Below are 22,963 nucleotides of genomic sequence, written 5' to 3'. Positions count from 1 at the left end.
GTCTCTGTGCAGAGCTTGTCCTTTATTAGACTGTCGCCAGAGTGCATTCCACAAACTCATTAAAAAACTATTAAAGGCTGATGATTTCCTCTGATAAAGCCGAGCGGGCTTCAGGTTTGGTTTTCTGACTGATCTTCTGACGGGATCACACAATGTTACAGCTCGTGTCAAGAGGAACATCTGCACTGCGGCTCGGGCTCACGCTTTTATTTAACCTTTAGAAGAGACATTTAATCCAGGATGGATCTGTGGAAACAGCCACAACACCTACATACATTTACCGCACAGCTTTTATTCACTGCAGACCTTTAGCCCCGCTCACTGCTGGAGCTTAATATAACTTAACCCAACATGTGTGCATTATCTGCTTCTACTGAGGACCAGATCCTGGAGCTGATCTGGAGTCTGCTCTCTTTGATCGAATCACGTCAGGTCAGACTCTACATCAACCTCTCTGTCTCAAGTCTGAACCACGGCCACAGTTTGAGTATCCAACCTGATTAAAACCCCCAAATTTCACTGTTAAAAAAAGTGTTTATTAACACATTCATTATCATTTTCAGTTAAAGTATTTTCAGTGCAGTAACAGACTTTTGTGACACAATCTCTGACATGCACCTTCCGCCAAATCTTCAGCACAGCCCAAAAAATTGACGACACATATATGAAATAGAGACTGAGTAACATTTCTCCTCATTAAAGAGAGTCACGAGGGGTTCATCGCATCACAGCTCGTACATTATTTATCATGTTACAGACAATAAGGTATGCATTTATTGAAAAAAAAATAAGCCGTAAACCACGATTCGCTCACTCAGATTAATTCTTTTTGGAAACAGCTTTCAATCTAAACTTTTAGTTTTTACTACTTTACAGTAACATAAAAGTCTTGTGTACATTAAATTTACACAAAATAAATGTGTAAATTTAATTCTGTCATATGAACACAAAAACATTGAAAGCTAATTTTACAACATTTTTTTTATTAATTTAAACTTTACAAATATATTGTGGTGAGCTGAGGTTTTCCAATAACTAGAGCAAGTCAGAGATGAGCTCTGAAACAGGAAGTGACCTTTATCCAACACTCACCGACTTTCACGCGGCCCGTGTTCGCATCCTTTAAGATGGTAAAGCCAAACCCTGATCTTTTTTCCTAAATCCAATCACATGCGTTAGTTGTTGGAGGGAAGAAAAAAAAACTGTCAATTCGCATTTTTGTACTGATGTAGTGCTTTTATTTTGAAAGAGACTGTATCAAACTGTACATTTCCTGTGAAAACAGAAGTGTATTTTGAAAACAGACAATGCATGTAACAGGCTGAAGTTGACACGGCGTCCCAGAACGTCAACAACCAACACACCCAGGGTACCTTGGACGTCATATGTGGACGTGGAAAGTCCATGACCAAACGTGGACATGTGACGAGGTCACAGTGAGGATGATGATGGTGAATGAGGTGAAATGAGCTTTATAAATTTTAGTTTATTTTAATTTAACTCAAAAATTGTTGCCCTAACATAAAAAATTATGACAAACTCACAAGGGATGAGTTTTTGTCATTGTCATTTTGACAGTCTGGGATCATCTGTGTAGACTTTGCATTAAACGTTGAGTCATGGATAGATTACAGTTTATTTGAATGCTTGTTTCTTTTTTAATTGACAAGACGCAAAACTGATGTTCTTTAAATGTACTCATGGTGGTCATCACTCTCTGCTGATAGTCTGCTGATAGCTAGTTGTAAAGTTGTTTACTTCCATAATATAATATATTATATGAGGACATCTCCACAACTATTAACCAAGGCTTATAAGCTAATTACGTGTTTGACACCCAGACGTGATTATAGCCTAATTATTGAAAGTCTAATTAACTGGAGACTAAACTTTTTCCTACTAAATATAGATCATAAACCCATGAATATAAATATAACTCATTAAAATTGGTTGAGAAATATAGATGTTATAGTGTTTGTTTTTATCCAGAAAAACCACAGCTCCTGTTTACTTTTTTATAGGCAGATCTTGCCCTCTGCAGTATGGCGGCGCCACCGATGTACGATCCAGCGGCCATCTACATGTCTGTATGGTTCGAATATTGTTGGAAACATTTAGGATAATATAACACAACTCCACAAACACAGGTGTAGTTGTTTTTAGACATGCGTATCTGTTACATATCACAGCTTTAATAAACATGAAGAGAGGACCAGGATCAGGACCGTGATACGAAATGTTCAACAACAGTAACCTTTTTATTTTTCTGAATCATCTCTTTAGGGCTCGTGCAGAAAGAGTAGTTTAACCTGTTGACTGAAACCTTTGTGTGTGTGATCTGAAGTCTTTTGTTTGACTTCATTTATTTCTTTTTAAAGGTTCTTCTACAGTATCACAGAGAGTGTGATATCTTCCCCCCTCTCAGTGATAAATGACACCTGTTCACCGTGACTCCTCGCCACTTTACAGAGACTCCAATGAGAGCTGGAGCTGTTTTATTTCCACAGGGGATACTGGAGTATTTTGGAGACACACGCTCTTCTTCTGCCTCCTCTGACATGTTAATTGATGCTTTTGGGTTTTTTTGGTGCCTCTGTTCTCTGCCTCCTCTCGGGAGTTGCTTCCTCTCTGTGATTTGCCGTGGGAGTTTAACAGCGGCTGTGATCACAAGAGTGCAGATAAGACAAGCGCGCGCACACAACAATCAGAGCGGCAGGGTGTCGGCTGATTCGTCGAGGCCTTTTTATTTCCCTCTTTGAAAGAGTGGTGGAGGTGTTGGGTGAAGGGGCTCAGGGAGGAGATAATCTGCAGCAGAGGATCATCTCTTCTTCTTCTCTACCAAAAAAACCAACACCTCTTTCATCCCTTAAATGTTCTTAATTTCTCCATTAAACAACCGTGGTTGTTGCATCAAACACCAGAGTTAGACTCCTGGTTTTTAACGGATTTATTCACTGAGAGTCATTTATGAGGCTTAAGTGTCAACAGTTCTCAGATTTCAGCTGAATATTTTCTGCTTTTCTCTGTGTTATGTTACTGTAAATTAAATATCTTTGAGTTTTGGAAGACGCTGCATGTGAACATGTGACTGTCAGTTTTCTTTCTGTTTTTAGACTTTTTTGGACACGTTGGATATTTTTGCTTTCAGGTTCTTACTATAAACTCACAGATTTTAAAAGGTTTGGTCATTTATTGACAGATTTCTATATTTCTGTTTGTCTCCAAACTTCCATGGACCAATCAGAGTTCAGTATTGTTGATCTTGGAAATGACAGTTTGGATAAATTCTTTGCACAAGAAACAGGAATTTTCTCGAAAACTTTAACTGTGGACTTCATCAGCAGGAACACTTTGGTTGTTTGCCTCTGTTGGGAGATGCCACTGTCAGTCAAATCCTGTCAAACCACTCAGTGAGGTTTTGGGTGTCTTTATTAAATTATAGCTTAAATAGAGTGTGCCAGGGCTGACGTCAAAACCCGGAAGTTTAGCATCGCACTGGTTCCCGGAAGAGAAAGTGAATGTGATTTTTGCATTACAGGTTTTGTTCAGCGAGATAATCTTCACATATGAACACCTTTCATACCGCATTTGAAGCTTAAATGCGATCGCCAGAAGTAAAAAGCTAACGTTAGGCTTTAACGGACTACATGACTACTCCATGGTCGCATGACTCTTGACGTCACCGCCACTAAGCTTTCAACTGATTTCGGCTGCTTTATTTTAAAAACATTGTATAATGGGGACTGTTTAAGCTAAATAAGAAGCTGTAATGGCGGACTGCCAACGGAGTTCCCGGTTTACTGGTACGCTCTATAATGATTGACCAGACTTATTAATTTTTGGACCTCTGGTTACGGGTTGTTATTAAGATGGCGGCACATGTTCCAATAATGTAACACAAAATATTCAATAACATTACTCTTACATTGAAGGCTTGTGTCAAACAGACATTGACGTTGCTCAAACAAACTGATGAAGTGATCATCTCTCTCTCTTCCCTCCCAAACTGCCATCTCAAATGTGGCTGGCTAGTTAGCGAGCTAGCTTGCTAATTGAATCAGGGTTTTATGCTAACGTTACGGTGGTTACAGAAAATGAGCTGAGCAAAGTTCACACTTATATCACAATAGTAATATGCTGTCCTAAGCTGTGACAGGAGTTGTAAATGAAGCATTAAATTTGTTAATTTTTACTCATGTAGCAGCTGGCTAGTTAGCTAGCTAGCAATCTTGCTAAATCCTCCATGCCTTTATGCTAACGTTACAGTGGTTACAGAAAACGAGTCGAACAAAGGTGTCACTCATCTGATGATAGCAATGTGCTTTCCTACGCTGTGACAGGAGTGTGATTGTTAAATTTTACTCATGTAGCAGCTGGCTAGTTAGTTTGCCAGCTTGCTAAATCCCCCATGCTTTTATGCTAACGTTACAGTGGTTACAGAAAATGAGCACCACTTTCATAATTTTAGAAGCCTTCATGCAATGGCCGAAAGTACAAGGCTATGGTTAGACTATAGAGTTTGTAAGTTGCGTGTTTCCGTTTCCGGTACATGGGACCTTAAAAATTGATTTCTCATAATGTGTTTCAATGGCTAGATGAAAATTATTTTCTGGTCCCGTTTGAATTGTGCCATGAATTTCATATATGTTGTTTGTGAATTTTTAATATTTTTTTGTGCAAAGAAGGCTAAAGTTTAGCGGGAAGAAGTTTGATACTGTTATGTGTGAGAGCGCTTCGTGGACTACAGCTCTTCGCTGCTCTTGGCGCGTATGATACGTCACCACTCGCACTCGGAACATGGCCGTGTCTCTGGTACACTTCACCGCCTCAAAAGAAAGAACAGCCATTCTTGTTGGAATGGTGACATTCGGGTACGAAACACACCGGCATCTTGATCTGATGGCTCCGTAGATCGTGGCAGAAGACGCAGCAGCAGCACTGTGAGTTCAGAAGTGGAGGGAAAGTGTGATGACGTGACGTCACATAGGCGACATGTAGTTGTTCTCATTACGTTGTTTCCACTGCCTTTAACTGAAGAATCATACAATAAACTGTCAAACTCTAATGAAAAAATATTATTAGATAACATTTGTGTAATCCAAGGCATTTAATGACTGGGAAATAATAAAATAATAATTTTCTCTCCGGAAGTCGTCTACCGGAAGGGGCGTGACTTACGAGCTCTATATACAAACTCGCCGCAGTCAAATTGACTTAACATCACATCACGTCAAGGCTGTAAATTTGTGTTCAGTGTGATGACGTTCTGTAGCAGCCATCTTTTTTGAGACACATAAAAGATTAAATATTCGCAGTGACTGACTGATGTATTTTATGTCACACAACAAAACATGAAAATGTCTTCAGCTTGTGCTAACAGACCTTATCTCACACGTCGAACCAACAAAACCCACTGACTTTGAAACAAGGGAAGCAGGAGTGTCAACATGCTAACTCAGAGCGCCCAAGTTATGAGTCCTACAGCCCGGTATTGAGTTAGCATTTGACCACATTTACCACTTTTACTTACACACGTTCACATGACCGACTTGGTCAAAAAATGAAACAGCGGATTATGTTTTTCTAGTTTTCCTGCCTGGAGGGAGAATCAAGGAAGTCATAGATAGCATAGATATTAGCTTTAAAACATAGACGTCAAGTTTTCCAGCATCCCAAGATCATTCAATGTGTGCTGCAGACTTTTTCATTCTGGTGAGTCTACATAAATTTGCTTAGCGCTGCGCTATAATTCGTGATGTTTTATTACAAAGCCCTGTTTTGTTTTATTTTTTACATACATTGTACTTTTACTTCTTTTTTTTTTTAGAATTCTCTATGCTTGACATTAGAGCAACTGTAACAAACTACAGTTTTCCTCCAGGGATCAATAAAGTATTTCTGGTTTTGATTCTAAAGTAAGTATTCATGCAAAAATGCAAAAATAAATGATTTTTTAAAATAAATTGAGATTCCCAAAGGTGAGGATTTGCTACTTTGTAGTTGTGTAATTATAATTAGTGAATAGTTCATTAGTTCATTAATAGTTCATGATAATTACTAAATAGTTCAACCGTGAAATCCAGCTGGTTGGTTTGGAAGCCATATTTTCTTTAAAAAATTAGAATAAACTAAATAAAAAATACAGTCATTTACAGGTGTAAATCCCCTAAGCCAAAAAAAAAAAAAAACGCAAGTCCCTGCCCAGTGCTTAAAAAAATATTTGGCATGTATTCTCCCTTATGCACCACCCACTCCCCTCTCATTAATAACAAACAGTCCCGTAGTTTGATCATTAATTATAGTTACCTTTGTCACTTTATTCGTTTCTTGATTTAAAAAAAAAAAAATCAGGGTTTTCTGCTGCATTTCAATGAGCACGGTTACATGCACTTCAATAATCTGATAATCAGAAAAACCTGGTTTACATGATTCAGTCCTTCAGTTGGATTTCTCCCCAAGTACATGACGTAAAACTCAAACTTCCTGTTACAGTAGGTACTCATATCCTTGAAAAACCTCGAAAAGTACTCAGGTCATATATTTGCAAAATAAAGCACTCATCATGCTGACAGCTTATATTCTTACAGTACTGTTTGTTTTTATCATTAACAAATACATGTGAGAGCATTCTAATGTGTAGTTTATCAATGTGGAGCCAGTTTTACATACTTTGGGTAGATTTGGAGTAAAAGTACTGCAAAGTGCAATATACAAGTGTGTTGTATATAAACTTGTCACACAAAGTGCATGACATATAAGTAAGATAAAATACAAGTGACAATTTAAACACTGAGAATATAAAAATATATTATTTTATGTAAAATCTTTATCTGAAAGGAAACAAAAGCTGTCAGATTAATGTAGTGGAGTAGAAAGTACAATATTTCCCTCTAAAATGTAGTGGAGTGGGAGTATGAAACAGCAAAACCCGATTAAAAGGTATACATGCACCGAATAATCTGACTATTGGGGAAAAAGCTAGGTGTGTTTATCTGATTTCTCATAATCAGATAATGGCTTTTATCTGATAAAGCCTATCGGATCATGCTGTTTACATGACCACTTGAATAATCAGGTAACTCCAGAAATCACATAATGATCGGTTTATTAGTGTGCATGTAAACGCGCTCAGTGACAAATTAAATGTTAGGGCATAACGACTACAGTTAAACCCACTTAAAGTTGCAAAAATCTGAAATCAATAGGCCAAATATAACTCTTCGTTATGTCTACTCCGTAAGATGCCCCCTAGTGGTTCCCTTTAATTTAACTCTCTTGTATTTTATCAGCACTCCAAAGTATTTTTTAAGGCGGTCTTACACAATAAAACTTTTCCCTCCTCCATTAAAACCCTCAGTAACCACCTGTATGGGACTTGGTGTGAGTTAAGGACACGTGGGTGTAAATGTGAGTTTATTTTAGATAACCTGTGTTAGTGGAGGTGGCTGTTGGGTGTTTTGTGTTGCTGCCGGGAGCCTTTTTCTCCGCTCGGCTTCATTTTTGTCTAAATGAAACCGAAGGAAACTCGTCTTGACATGAAATTCGGAGCAGTCGGCTGCAGAAAGTGCTGCGAGTAATGAGCGTCTGGTCGAGGTGTCAAATAAGAGGATTACCTCGTTTGTGGGCTTTCAAAAGATAAGTGGATATCTGAGCAGTCATTCGGCGGCGCCGTCTGAACCCCGACCTTTCACAGATGGAGGGGGGGTGGGGCCTCTGGGTGGACCCCCTCATCCTCCGCCTCCACCCTCCTCAGAGATGATCATCCGTCGGGGGAGCTGACATTTCCGCCGTCCGAGGAAAACAAACGTCAGCGTCATTCATATGGAAAATTTTATTCTAACCTTTCAGACTCCAGATGATCTTTTTGTAATCACCTCAGGAGGTCCGGCTCCTTCAATGGAGGCAGGAGTGTGGATCCGTCTAATCTGTCAGAATTAAATGAGATCCATCACAGATCTGGATAATGGCCCCTGCAGATTGTGTGCAAAAATCTGTATTAATAATTCAGCTGTGATTTTTATTATTCATGAGTGGGAGAGTGAGAGGAGAGCAGGGCGAGGAGCTCTGAGGCCTGTATGTAGATTCAGCCGCTGCTTTAAAGGAGCAGACCGCTGTTTCTACTGTTTCTACTGCTGTGGAGCAGCAGCTGAACAGACCCAACGTATCCACACACACAGTCAGGGGAGAGACTTCATTTGTTCGGTTTGTAAATCCAATCTGACGATCTACATGAAAATAAGAGAGCTGTTGTTCAAAGAAATGGAGACCTCTGTTTCTGCACGAATTAACAAACCATTAAGTTAATCACACATTTATTCCTCTCAGACCAGTTGAGCCACATACTCGGATGAAACGAGTATCAGGTACAGAATGTATCGTACGTAACGTGTCAGTGTCTGTAGTTTTTCTAACAAGTTGTGTTGTCATGTTTTCAACAATGGAGGAAGATGATGTGAGTGGTGCGTTCAGAAACACTCATTGTGAGTGTGGGAGCGCACTCTGACACAAACTGGAGCGTTGATAAACTGGGAGCGCTGTCTGAATGTAGCGTTGGGTTATCCAGAGCAGCGCACTCTCAGAGTGGCAGAGCGCACTCTGGACACTCTGTCTGTGGAGACGGAGCAGCAGAGCACCGAGCGGAGTGAATGTGTGATTAACTTAACCGTTGGTTCATTCATGTAGAAATATAACGCTGCGTTTCTTCCACCAACAGGGCTCTCATTTTAGTGTAGAGCGTCAGACTGAATTTACCAACGCACCATGTCAGGTCACTCACTCTCCGGGACCGCCAGTGTTACTTGAATAAGTAAACACTGACCAACGGGACCAGACTGGCCGACCCGTATGCTCTCACTCAGTGGATGGATGATGTCACAGGAAGCCAATCTTACAAAGGAGGACCACACTTGTTTGTTTTGCTATGGAAGCTAACGTTAGCTAATGTGCTAAAAAGTTAGCGTTGCAGAGAAATCCAATCTTCCTCTTAATCCCTCCCCAGTTTCTGATGAGGTGGACATGATAACCCTTAATACACATAACCTTATTCATCCCTACAACAGGAAATACTTTTTCCCTAACCTGATATGAAGTGTGCGCTGCACATGTGAGCATTTTTGATGATGGCCTCCGTCCAGTCCTTTGGTCTTATCACAGTGACGTCGGCCCTTAAAGGGTCCATTCAGTCTCTCTCTCAAACGACTAACTTTTGAGCGCTGCTTGGATGGAGACGGACATTATTTTGTGGCAGTGCATCACTGTATTGTGCCGGCAAAGGGGCTAAAATTTGCGCATCCACCTGGGTGTCATGTGATCTGTGACTACTGCGGACCCAGTAATGAATGGGTCCATGTCATTGGTTCGACAGCCCATTGGTTCAACATCCCATTAGTCCGACTGTCCGCGGTGCTGAACGGCTCGCGGTGGGCGTATGGTGCGCCGCGACCGGCTTGAGGCGGAGCAGGCTCACAGCTTATGTGTTTGCCACTTTCTTTTTCATTTTAACCCACACCATGATCTTTTCCTGACCCTAACCAAGTGGTTTTTGTGCCTAAACCTAACCAGACCTTAACCACAGGGCATCATGATGATTTCGGAACGGACTTCGGAACAATGAGTTTAATATGGCCGGAATAATGGGATGTTGAACCAATGGGCAGTTCCCGTAATGAATATCGATTTTAACCTTTCCCGTGAAATAAAAGCCCAGATGTTGGTGGGGTTTTTTTGTCTGGTGGGGACGGGGCTTTAGTGGATGTACACTGATGGAGCAAACATACCCTGGGTGGTTGCACTGCTAAATACAGGACCAATTTCATTTAGACACAAAAACGTAGAACAATAGGGTTCAGGTTTGAAAGAAAACCTTTAACTCCAGATTTTTAAGTTTATTTTATGTGCACAATGCCACACAGGAACTCCTCAGCATGGTAGCATTTGCTTTGTTTTTCCCTGAGTGTAAAAGGATGAGACATGTTGTGTGTTTGTTCCCATAAATACCGACTGTATCTGTGGCGGACTCCGCCACTAACAGTAAAAACTATATTATAAATAGGTAATTACTAAATGTTCCTGCAGAAGAAAATACTGACCATAAAAAGGCCTTGTCTCCTCCCTCCTTGTCCCTTGGTCTCCTCATTTCCTCGAGACCTTGTCTCCTTCTATGCATCTTGCCTGGTTAAGGGGGGTGGGGGGGGGGGGCAGGCGGTCTGTGTTGTCACTTTTTTTGTAGGGTGCACTACTTTTACTTAATGAGAGGCCGGGGAGGAACACACAGACTCATTAGGATGGTGGCGACAGCGGGAAGTCGTTTTAGAAATCACCCGAGGACGGTTCCTACACCACCGCCGCTTTGTGGGAAAACGCTGCCACGAGAACAATAACATCCGGTCTAATGAGCTGATTCCACCACAAACACTCGGCACAGAGCGGAGACAGAGGTGTAACTGATCTGATGTGCAAATGGACTGTTTGTCTGGCGGTGTTTGTGGAAACAGCTCGTCCTCTCCTGTCCTGTCGGTGGCGGTGAAGACGATGATGATGGTGGACAGTCGTGTGGTTGCGCCGCACACGCTCAGTGAGAGCTGACTCCATTGCTGAGACTCATTTGGTGATTTATCCTAACACGCTCTTTGAAGGGCGCTGCCTTTGAGTAATGCTGCTTTTTATCTTATTGTCTTTGGGCAGACTCAGATCTCGGCTCTCTTCCTGTTTCCTTTATGAAGCCGAACATGAGAAGTTTCAGCCTAATTAAAACTTTCTTTCTACCGTACTTTCTGACTACAGGTGCACAGATGTTAAAGACTGTAGAGTGTTACTGACAAAGGCAGAGCTATCTGGAAATCCGGCCCTCAGATTAAAACCATCACACCTGAGCGCAGGCAGAGAGGGAGAGAGTCGGTGTTAACTCGGTTTTAATGCTTTCTGTTTAATCTGGGTGGCAGCAGCCTCTCACCTTCATCCGTCTCCTGTGAAGTTTCCCTTTTAAAATATTCAGAAAGTGAACCGAGGCAGGCACACGTCTGTGTTTAAACTTTAAAACCGGAGACTCTCAGCGAGATGTCAGCAAAACTCAAGTGAAAGGAGCCGCTCGCTTTGAGGCTCAGATTCATCGAGCCACATTTGAATTTTATGATTTAATGTTAAAAGAGGAAACGCTGTGATGGAAAATGTCACTTATTGACAGAGACTGGTGTGAGCGAGTGTGAGCTCTCGGGGAAACATTTGTTTCTGGGAGGAGACGCCGCCTGTCGCAGGCAAACAGCAGAACTACTGATCACTCCTTTAGAGGACCATGCCACGCTTTTACCTCATTACACTGGTCTGAAATCACCAAAAGGTAACACAGTCAACATTTATGTTGAAGTCTCCTTCTTGATGTGTTCAAGGATACTTCAAGAACTGACACTATTTTTGTCAGAAAAGCAGCTCCAGAGGACGAACAACAAGCAGACGCAGTTCAAAGGATGAAGTGATTGGTTGTTAGCGTGTCCTTTTGTTTGCAGATAATTTTCATGTCTTTCAGTCTTTTAAAAGTCAGAAATTTAAAGCCACAGCTCCTGAACCAAAATATAAACCCCACCAAAATGTACCTCCACTTTTCAGATTGAATTCTTTTAGCTCTTGATCATAAACAAACCTGCAGAGACACGAAATATGACATGGATCAATAATCCATCACACACAACGTTTCTTCTTCTGTCAAAGTCACTTTGGCGCTGTGTTCAAGGACAGTCCAAGAACTGACGCTGAGATGTCAGATCAGAATATCAAAGCTTCGTCTTGAAATCAAACCCAGAAGACAAACAACAAGAAAACCTGAAGACAGCAAAGTGACGTTAGTTGTTTCAGGCTTTTAAAAAAAGCAGCAGGTGATTCTTAAAGTGTGAGATGTCGGAGCACCCTTGAACACATCGTTTTCTTTCAAAAGTCAAATGTTTAAGGGGACAACTTGTCATCCAAATATAGGACAAAAGAGAGCAGTCTGGATTTAGTTCACCGTATGAAGTAGCGTGAGGTTATTTAGCTTTAACCGGTCATCAGTAACAGCTGAATCCGTCCCGTTGATGTCATGTTAAGTGAACACAGACGCTGCAGACAAAGCTGTTCACAGCACTTAACTTAAAGATACAGTTATTTTCCTACGAAACGTAATGCACCCAAATTTGTACATATCTCACATATTTGGAAAGGCTGCGATCACAGGACCAATGCACTGACAGAAGTTAACAAGGAAGCAGCCCAGAGTACTCATAAGGAGGCAGGTTGGGGCGGTGGATGGGTCACAAAAAAAAAACGGACTTTTACCCAGGACTGTCGTGTGTTCGGATCCCGTGTGAACTTTAAGTGATTTTAAGGCACATCCTCACTATGTTTCTTTTCCTAAACCTAACCTCCTAAATATGTGAGTGTACATTAAGGAAGTAACATCATTTGTGGGGCGCAAATTCATAAGATATCATATGAACTGTTCAGTGAGAAGGAAAGGCTCCTCCCCCTCGTATACAGATATCTGTAGAGATTAGCCGAAATGACCAGCACACTGAAAAGAAAGTCTTGGCTCGGATACTTCCCGACTACACCAGAACCGCCCAAATATCTCCCCTGCCCCCAGAGGCTTATTTGTCAGTTTCCAGTCACAGTGCAGTGGAGCTACAGTCCCAGCTGGACGAGGACATCTAACAGGCCTCCTGTCCTTGTCCCAGTACACAAGCACGGGAGGGGAATCCATTTATTGAGCCAAGTATGTGCGACTCCTCTACGATAGGTGGAGATATGCCCCCTTTCAGCTTGTTAGTATTGGACCTTTTTCCTGTTGACCTATTACGTCACAGACCAAACAATGGACAAACAAGTTAGCTACGGTTAGCTAGCAGCTAACTGCTACCATGGTGGACAACTTTACAGCTCTGTACATTTGGTCCGTCCAAAAAGTCACGGCTCTGGATGTAGATTTCTCCATGTTGTTACCGGCTTCTTCTTCTCTTACACATTTAATGCTATTGGACTTCCGGGTCAAACCCCGGGGAGGAAACTGTGGAGCATGCTCAGAGCGCCTCGGCCAGTTTGGGTCTGATTGACTGTATACATGCAGGAGTCACATGATCTGGGTGTGTTAGTCCCACTGTGACACATTCACTGCAGGACCATTTCACTCACACTGACATGTTCACAGGGATTTTAAAAAGTCTGACACAATAAATTCATTTTCTCCGATGTCATGGAAACAGACTGACTGATAGCTAATGTGTTCTGAGATTGGACGACCTGTGAGATTAGGTTGGTGGTTTTGTCGGAGCCACCTGTGTTTTGACATGTCACTGTGATTGGTCAAGCTTCAACATGACAGGACCTTAAGGTGATCACCTGATCAGACGTCATGATCGTCTCATAGAAGATGTTTGTATCTCGAGCTCTGAGGGGACAAATATCGTTTTGTTCTTCCGTTTCTGTTTTTCAGTTCTGTTGCATCTCTGTTATTTAGGTTTAATATGATCTTTGTGTTTGTTTTTAATACACAGGAGGATTATCTTCACACAGTGTAAACACAGGATCAGTTTTTAATCAGTCTTAAAGTCAAACAGTTGAAACCTCTTTTTCTTACTTTCACTTTTTTATGGGATTCATCCACAGAGCTCCTTCCTCTTTCCTCAGATCCCGGGAGAGCTCTGTCCATCAGCCCGAGAAAGTACGACTGCCGTGTGGAGAGAATATAATAAAGTTTTGGAGAGATTGAGAGGCTTTGGTTTGGTTGGTGAGCCGCCATCGTCCACATGTGAGTGACGGAGGAGGCGGCGTGGATCGACAGAAGGAGCTGAGGGTCCTCGGGGACAACGCTGCCGATCAAACCAGGTGGAAAAGAAGGGTTTGAGAACCCCCTCTGCTCCAAACCCTCCCTCTCCTCCTCCTCCTCCTCCTCCTCCTCCTCACGTCCTTTACTTCCTCCTCCATCTCTTTCTTAACTTTTTCTTCCTCCCCGACCTCAAAGAAGGACACGAGAGTTCATCAGCACCGAGGATTTATGAAATATAATGAGTCGAACAACAGAAAGGAACAAATAAATCAAAGTATATACCTACAATTATTATTTAAAAATGACACAAAAATGTGTAAATAAATTAAAAGTAATGGGTTTATTCAAGTTAATTCTGAATATTGAGACATTAATAAAGAAATCTTGGGGGTGTAAAATTTAGTCTTCAAAATATAAAAATTGTTAAAAACTAAAAATGATTCTCATCATGGAAAAATAATTATGTCATTTAATGTGAGGTTCATTCGTGAAACAGAAAATATAAGAAGCAGCTTTTAAAGAAAATCTCTTCAAAAAAGATCTGCAAAATACACATATCTCAAAATTTAGATAAAATAAATAAATATCAAATTAGACATACTGCATAAACAGACTGAACTTATATGGGTTTGCTTTTTCAGGATTTCAAGGCCATGATGTCATTTGTTTTTGGTACAGACTAAAAGCTGTTTCGTCGACCAAAATGTGTTTATTGCTCAGATTATCAGTAACTGTTGATACTGATTGATCAATGCATTGAAGTATGTGCGAGCTGACAAGATGTGACAGCAACAACCAAGAACGTCACGTGACGTCTGCACACTGAAAAATAAAGTGGTGTAAGGTAGTTACGACGGGGTCCACTGCACACTAGTTACTAGTTATAAGGTCCATACACACACACACACACACGCACACACGCACACACACACACCACTAACAACTGTTTATAAAAAAGCCAGATTAATATAATTTAGGGCGCTAACTTGCTAACTCTTTCCTCCTGTTGGTTTTTCTCTCATCTTTTCCGATTGCTGCTTTTCTGTTTAAAAGTCCCGACTCCTCACTGGACCTGCAGATGTGCTCAGCTCGTCAGTTTGACAGATTTTGTGCCTAAACTTGCTCCTGTATTGTATCGTCTGGTCAAATGATCAAATAAAGACTTGACATTAGGCAACGTCAACATACAGTACAGGCCAAAAGTTTGGACACACCTTCTCATTCAATGAGTTTTCTTTATTTTCATGACTATTTACATTGTAGATTCTCACTGAAGGCATCAAAACTATGAATGAACACATGTGGAGTTATGTACTTAACAAAAAAAGGTGAAATAACTGAAAACATGTTTTATATTCTAGTTTCTTCAAAATAGCCACCCTTTGCTCTGATTACTGCTTTGCACACTCTTGGCATTCTCTCCATGAGCTTCAAGAGGTAGTCACCTGAAATGGTTTCCACTTCACAGGTGTGCCTTATCAGGGTTAATTAGTGGAATTTCTTGCTTTATCAATGGGGTTGGGACCATCAGTTGTGTTGTGCAGAAGTCAGGTTAATACACAGCCGACAGCCCTATTGGACAACTGTTAAAATTCATATTATGGCAAGAACCAATCAGCTAACTAAAGAAAAACGAGTGGCCATCATTACTTTAAGAAATGAAGGTCAGTCAGTCCGGAAAATTGCAAAAACTTTAAATGTGTCCCCAAGTGGAATCAAGCGCTACAACGAAACTGGCACACATGAGGACCGACCCAGGAAAGGAAGACCAAGAGTCACCTCTGCTTCTGAGGATAAGTTCATCCGAGTCACCAGCCTCAGAAATCGCAAGTTAACAGCAGCTCAGATCAGAGACCAGATGAATGCCACACAGAGTTCTAGCAGCAGACCCATCTCTAGAACAACTGTTAAGAGGAGACTGCGCGAATCAGGCCTTCATGGTCAAATAGCTGCTAGGAAACCACTGCTAAGGAGAGGCAACAAGCAGAAGAGATTTGTTTGGGCCAAGAAACACAAGGAATGGACATTAGACCAGTGGAAATCTGTGCTTTGGTCTGATGAGTCCAAATTTGAGATCTTTGGTTCCAACCGCCGTGTCTTTGTGAGACGCAGAAAAGGTGAACGGATGGATTCCACATGCCTGGTTCCCACTGTGAAGCATGGAGGAGGAGGTGTGATGGTGTGGGGGTGTTTTGCTGGTGACACTGTTGGGGATTTATTCAAAATTGAAGGCACACTGAACCAGCATGGCTACCACAGCATCCTGCAGCGACATGCCATCCCATCCGGTTTGCGTTTAGTTGGACGATCATTTATTTTTCAACAGGACAATGACCCCAAACACACCTCCAGGCTGTGTAAGGGCTATTTGACCAAGAAGGAGAGTGATGGAGTGCTGCGGCAGATGACCTGGCCTCCACAGTCACCGGACCTGAACCCAATGGAGATGGTTTGGGGTGAGCTGGACCGCAGAGTGAAGGCAAAGGGGCCAACAAGTGCTAAACACCTCTGGGAACTCCTTCAAGACTGTTGGAAAACCATTTCAGGTGACTACCTCTTGAAGCTCATGGAGAGAATGCCAAGAGTGTGCAAAGCAGTAATCAGAGCAAAGGGTGGCTATTTTGAAGAAACTAGAATATAAAACATGTTTTCAGTTATTTCACCTTTTTTTGTTAAGTACATAACTCCACATGTGTTCATTCATAGTTTTGATGCCTTCAGTGAGAATCTACAATGTAAATAGTCTTGAAAATAAAGAAAACGCATTGAATGAGAAGGTGTGTCCAAACTTTTGGCCTGTACTGTACATGTTACCAACAATCATCATCGCAGACCTGTACATGACTTTTTTACCAAAAGAGAAATGAAAAGAAAGTCTTTACGGAGATGGGTTTGCGTTTTTGAGGGCACATTTAGCAAATGGCACCATTTTGATTTGTTTTTGTTTTTGTTTTTAATGATCACAGGTGTAGTTCTCATGTGGCAATCTGAATCATTCGGCTGTTACTGCTGACATCTGGATGATGTGGAAGTGTAGCACCCCCCTCTGGTTCCCCCTGGTTAACACGGTTAGCTTTGTCAGCACTGTTGCTGCTGTTAAGCTCTGTTTATGGAGTTAACACCGTTAGCTGCTCAACATATGCTCATGTAACAGTTCATATGATATTGTACAAATTTGTGCCCCACAAATGACGTTATGTCCTTAACGTACAGTTAAGTAATTAATGTAAAGTTAGATTTAGGAACCATAAAATGTGACGTTTGCTGACTCAGACATTGATGTTCACTTGAATCAAGAGAAACTGCAGCAGCAGGAAGTAGAATCAAATGTTTTCAGATGATCCAGACTCAATGTTAACGCAGAGTTCTTTCTGTTTTGTGTTGATTGAAACACATCTGCCGTCTGAGTATCTGCGGATATGCTAATGAACACATGCTCGCTGCATTTCTCTGATTGTTCTGAGCACAGAGAATGTTTGACGGGATGAGTCGTCACGTTAGCAAACCTTCAAACTCACAGCTGTCTGTCTGATTATCTGCAGCTCCTCCTCACCTGTCCACCAGGTGTCCTCAGAGTCACCTGACACTGCTCCTCCCTGCACACCTGTACATTTACTCTACTTTACACTACTGTAGGTAAGTACAATTTTGAGGTACTTTCAGTATTTCCATTATCTCTTTCTACTTCTACTCCCCCACAGAACAAACAAACAGAAACAGATTTTTTTATGATCCTGAGTGTAAATGTGAGGCCCCTGATTTGAAAAGGGAACTTTATGAATAATAGTTTAGAACCACTCGGTGCGGTCAGACAGAAATCGTATACAGAAACTGAAGATTTAAATATTTTCACTCTGATTTTTACGAGTGTGTCTTGATAACGTGAGACTTCAGGACTCGGTGATTGACTCGACAGTTTGTTGTCTGTTTCCTGTTGGATAAACGTGTTGTTGTACAGACCCGGGCTGATCTCAGTTCAGGCTTTGAGTCCTCAGCTATGTGCTTCCTGACTCTTTAGTATTCTTCTGAGTGTCTCTGGATGAAAGAGACAGAGTCAGAATCACACATCCAGCTCCTCAAAGCTCTGAACTTCTTCTTTTTATTTCTCTTTTTGTCTTTAATTCCCACTGTGGTGAAACTGGACGGCCTGAATACAAATGTCACCGCTGTGTTTTTGTCCCTGTGTGGTCTGATGACAGATAGCGACACTTTTATAAATGTTTGGACAGTTGAGGAGGAAGTACTCAGATCCTTTACTTCAGTAAAAGCACTGATACCACACTGTGAAAATACTGTGAAAATAAATGTCCTGCATTGACAATGTTACTTAAAGGGGCTCTGTGTGAAATTCAGAGTGTATGAGTTGTCTGCACACAGTTCTCAACATGGAGGTGGCTGAGCTGGCAGCTAAAAGTGCTAACTCCATAAACGGTGCTAAACAATAGCAACAGTGCAGACAGAGCTAACGGTGTTAACCAGAGGGTGGGTGCTACGCTTTCACTTCAACACTGTCCCAATGTCAGCAGTAACCACCATATGAGCATAGTGCAGACTGGCAGTGATGTCTTTGTGTGAACCCAATTACATAAGACTACAAGCTACAGAGGTGCGCTCACATCACAGTTGGATCAGTGTTGAAAAAAGTTAGACTGTAATGCTTTGACATAGCTTGTACCCTCTGTAGTTGAGGTCAATAAAAGCCTGGTACCCTCTATAGTTGAGGTCAATAAAGGCCTGGTACCCTCTGCAGTTGAGGTATATAAAGGCCTGGTACCCTCTGTAGTTGAGGTATATAAAGGCCTGGTACCCTCTGTAGTTGAGGTATATAAAGGCCTGGTACCCTCTGTAGTTGAGGTCAATAAAGGCCTGGTACTCTCTGTAGTTGAGGTCAATAAAGGCCTGGTACCCTCTGTAGTTGAGGTATATAAAGGCCTGGTACCCTCTGTAGTTGAGGTCAATAAAGGCCTGGTACCCTCTGTAGTTGAGGTATATAAAGGCCTGGTACCCTCTGTAGTTGAGGTATATAAAGGCCTGGTACCCTCTGCAGTTGAGGTATATAAAGGCCTGGTACTCTCTGTAGTTGAGGTATATAAAGGCCTGGTACCCTCTGTAGTTGAGGTATATAAAGGCCTGGTACCCTCTGTAGTTGAGGTCAATAAAGGCCTGGTACCCTCTGTAGTTGAGGTATATAAAGGCCTGGTACCCTCTGTAGTTGAGGTATATAAAGGCCTGGTACCTCTGCAGTTGAGGTATATAAAGGCCTGGTACTCTCTGTAGTTGAGGTATATAAAGGCCTGGTACCCTCTGCAGTTGAGGTATATAAAGGCCTGGTACCCTCTGTAGTTGAGGTCAATAAAGGCCTGGTACCCTCTGCAGTTGAGGTATATAAAGGCCTGGTACTCTCTGTAGTTGAGGTATATAAAGGCCTGGTACCCTCTGTAGTTGAGGTCAATAAAGGCCTGGTACCCTCTGTAGTTGAGGTCAATAAAGGCCTGGTACCCTCTGTAGTTGAGGTAAATAAAGGTCTTTGGTACTTTAAGTGAGTTAATGGTTTTGTCACTTTCCACCACAGGGATCCAGACATTGAAGTAATCAACTCTCAAACCATTAAGTCAGAATGTCCAGATGAATACTTGCAGCTCTGTCCAAAGACAAAGACCTAATATCTGGCCAAACGTCATGAGTCACTAAAGGGTTTCTTCATGTTCACCAGTCAAACTGCAGTAAAAGGTTCCCAGTAATAGAAAAGGAAAAGCTGCAGTAGTTTGATGCATGCGACTGTCACGATGGTCTGAGTAGTTAGCGTGTCACAGTGACTGTAAATAGCTGGTGTTAACATAACACGTCTGATGTGTATGAGCAGAAACAAATCTTACAACACGCACTGCAGAGTTTCACACTTTTAATTGGGCTTTCTGCGTCTCAGTGTGAACCAAGTGAACCTCTGACTCTGGGAAAATCCAGATATAGATGAGACTAATCACACAGCCTGTGTTTAGAGACTGTTTCCTCTCCTGGCTCAATGAAAGGGTTCATATTTATCTGACAGGGGCTCTTCTTCTTGCCGTGTGTCCTTTGTCCGTCCCCGTCCAGCGGTGAGTTTTATTTTAATCCTCCTCTCTAAAAAGGCTGCTCTTTGTTGGAGCCGAACTGACGCTGAATGTGTCGGACTGGGAGGAAACATGAATTAAACATCCGTGAGAGACGAAGAATTATGAGCAGTGTCCGGTCTAATAAGGCTGAGCATTAACACCACTGTGTCTCCACGCTGAGTGACACAGAGACGTCTCAGTGTGACGTTTCCTCTCAGAGGGAGGAAAATGAATCAAACGTTCATGAATTAAACACAGCGGTGAGAGAAGAGCGATCCTCCCTCTGTCATTAGTGCTCTTTTATTATGCTAGGGTCGTCCAAGTAGGCTGGAGGCGCTAAATCATAGGAGCATCGACACACTGGTGTTTGTGTCCAAGAATAAACAAGGAGACAAACAATTACATTATTTATGGTAAAAAAAACAAAAAAACAAAAAAAACTGCTTCCAACTCATTTATCATCTTTAGCTGCTCAAAGTCCCAAAGCATTATGTTCATATACTGACAGTGCTGAGTCACATCAGATACTAGAGTTCAGCACCAAGACAGGATGATAACGTGGAGTTTCTTATTCAGATCTTTACCTAAAGTTTACCGTATGCATGTTAGCATGTGAAGATATTATGGAAATGAAGAACTTTAAAAACATTACTACTGAATGTGGAAACATTTACAACACAGCTGATCAAAATCTGGGTTTTTGTAGTGTTAAATTGAAGATCATCCAGATGATAAGACGATAACCTGTCCTCAATCACAGGTCATCACATATAGATGTTCTGTCACACCTCTCGACCTCTGATATCGACGCCAAAGGCTCCCTTTAGTGTCTGAATGAGACACACTGACCTGCAACAAAGTCCAATGCAACCCATCTGCTGCAATATGAGACGCTCAAATTCACCGACATAGTATAACAATGATAGAGTCTGCAAATGCAATAAAAAATTATTGGTGGCGTCAGTGGATAATGCTTAAAATAAAGTATTTTTTCAGCATAAAAAATGATGTTGGTCTCATTAACGTATTTTAGTCAGTTGACAACTTATTTTAAGAAGGATGGAATTAAAATAAATAAGTTAGAATATCTTGAAGGAAATAGTTTGACCACTAAATATCAACATGACTTTTGGATAAATATTAAGTTGGTCCAAACGAACTGAGTTTTTTAGGTCAAAGCAAATCATGATGGTTTTACTAAACTAATTGATTTTACAGATTTTCAATGATTCACAGGATTTACTCAATAATGCTCAATTACTCAAAAAGATTTGTGCAAATTGTTACCTTCATTTTTTGAGTTGAAGTGGTAGATTGTTTTTTGAGTTTGGAGGAGGTTGGAGTGGAGGAGGAGGATGGATGGGTCAAACAAACACAGGACTTTAACCCAGGAAACGGTGTTTGTGTCTTCTGTGAAACAAAAAGTCAACGTTGAGGTTTTGTTTTTTTTAACAAAGTAGTCACGTGACATTACGTAGGGGCAGCAGTAGCTCAGTCCATGGGGACTTGGGTTGGGAACTGGAGGGTCGTCTGTTCGAGTCCCCGCCCGGACCAAAATATGGAGCGTGGACTGGTGGCTGGAGAGGTGCCAGTTCACCTCCTGGGCACTGCCGAGGTGCCCTTGAGCAAGGCACTGAACCCCCCAAGCTGCTCGGGGCGCCTCACCAAGGGCAGCCCCCTCACTCTGACATCTCTCCACTTTGTGCATGCATAGGTCCTGTTTGTGCATGTGTGTGTCTTTCAGACCTGTGTGTAACTGACAAGCAAGAGTGAAAACATTGAATTTCCCCTCAGGGGGATTAATAAAGGAAATAAAGTAAAGTAAATAAACTTAACTACATATTTATGTCAGAAAAGTAACATAACAAAGGTACTTTCTTAACCCATACAGTGATATTTTTCCTTAATCCTGACCAAGTAGTTTTGATTCTGAAACCTGACCGGAGGTTATTATGCCTTGACGTCTGTACGTCCATCAGTCTGTCAGTCCGACCTATCCTTGTGAACACTATATCTCAAAAACACACTGAGGGAGTTTCTTCTAATTTGGCACAAACGTCCACTTGGACTCAACAATGAACTGATTAGATTTTGGTGGTGAAAGGTCAAGGTCACAGTGACCTTGTCTGTCTCATTTTTGCAAATGCGATATCTCAAGAAGACCTTAAGGGAATTTCTTTAAATTTGACGTTTAACTACAGTCATGAGATGTTACATAGTTAACTATGTCAGTTAAGTAGCGTAACAAAGGTACTTTATTTAACCCATACAGTGATATCTCTCCTTAAACCTAACCAAGTAGTTTTGATTCTGAAACCTGGCCTGAGTTTATTATGGCTCCTGCTGGTGATTGCCCTGGCCAGAGGCATTATGTTTTTGGGTTGTCCATCTGTCCGTCCCATTCTTTTGAACACAATATCTCAAGAACACCTCAGGGAATCTCTTCAGATTTGCCACGTCCATCCCATTTTTGAAAATGTGATATCTCAAGAACGCCTTGAGGGGAATTTTTTTTAACTGTCCAGTTAGACTCAAGGATGAATTTGGGTGGGCAAAGGTCAAGGTCAAGGTGCAATTTCTCAAGAATGCCTCAAAGGAATTTCTTCAAATGTGGCACAAACATCCACGTGGACTCCACAATGAACTGATTAATATTTGGTGGTCAAAGGTCAAAGGTCACTGTGACCTGACAAAACATGTTTTTCGGCCATAACGCAAGAATTCAGACACTAATTATGAGAAAACGTCACATGTATTTTCTATATTTTGATTTTATTTATCCTCACTTTATCCCAGAAGGTCCCACTAAGATACAAGACCTCGTCTTCAAGGGAGATCTGGTCGAGACAGCGGCACGATCAGTTACAACAGTAGAAATAAAAACTGTGTCACATTTTGAAACACATACGATACATTAAGCAACACATGGGGAAAATAGTAAGAGAGGAGGGACCTACAGGCCGAACAAATGATGTCCACAGTCCACCAAGGCCAAAGACCATACAGAGCAGCAACATGTTTCCTTCAAGGCAGTTTTTAAAAGACCTTTAAAAATGTTCAGGGTAACAACATACTATTATAA

At 41.5% G+C, this 22,963-nt stretch overlaps 1 protein-coding gene across 1 annotated transcript in view; it reads left to right on the top strand.

Annotated features, from left to right (window-relative positions):
• The window catches only part of tgfbi (transforming growth factor, beta-induced), a 684,304-nt gene that overhangs the window by 353,160 nt on the left and 308,181 nt on the right, over positions 1-22,963 (top strand). The window lies entirely within an intron of this gene.

This window comes from Epinephelus fuscoguttatus, linkage group LG9, assembly GCF_011397635.1.
Source record: "Epinephelus fuscoguttatus linkage group LG9, E.fuscoguttatus.final_Chr_v1".
Classification (NCBI taxonomy): domain Eukaryota; kingdom Metazoa; phylum Chordata; class Actinopteri; order Perciformes; family Serranidae; genus Epinephelus; species Epinephelus fuscoguttatus.
The sequence above is the reverse complement of the archived record's forward strand: the minus strand, read 5'-3'. Positions and strand labels throughout refer to the sequence as shown.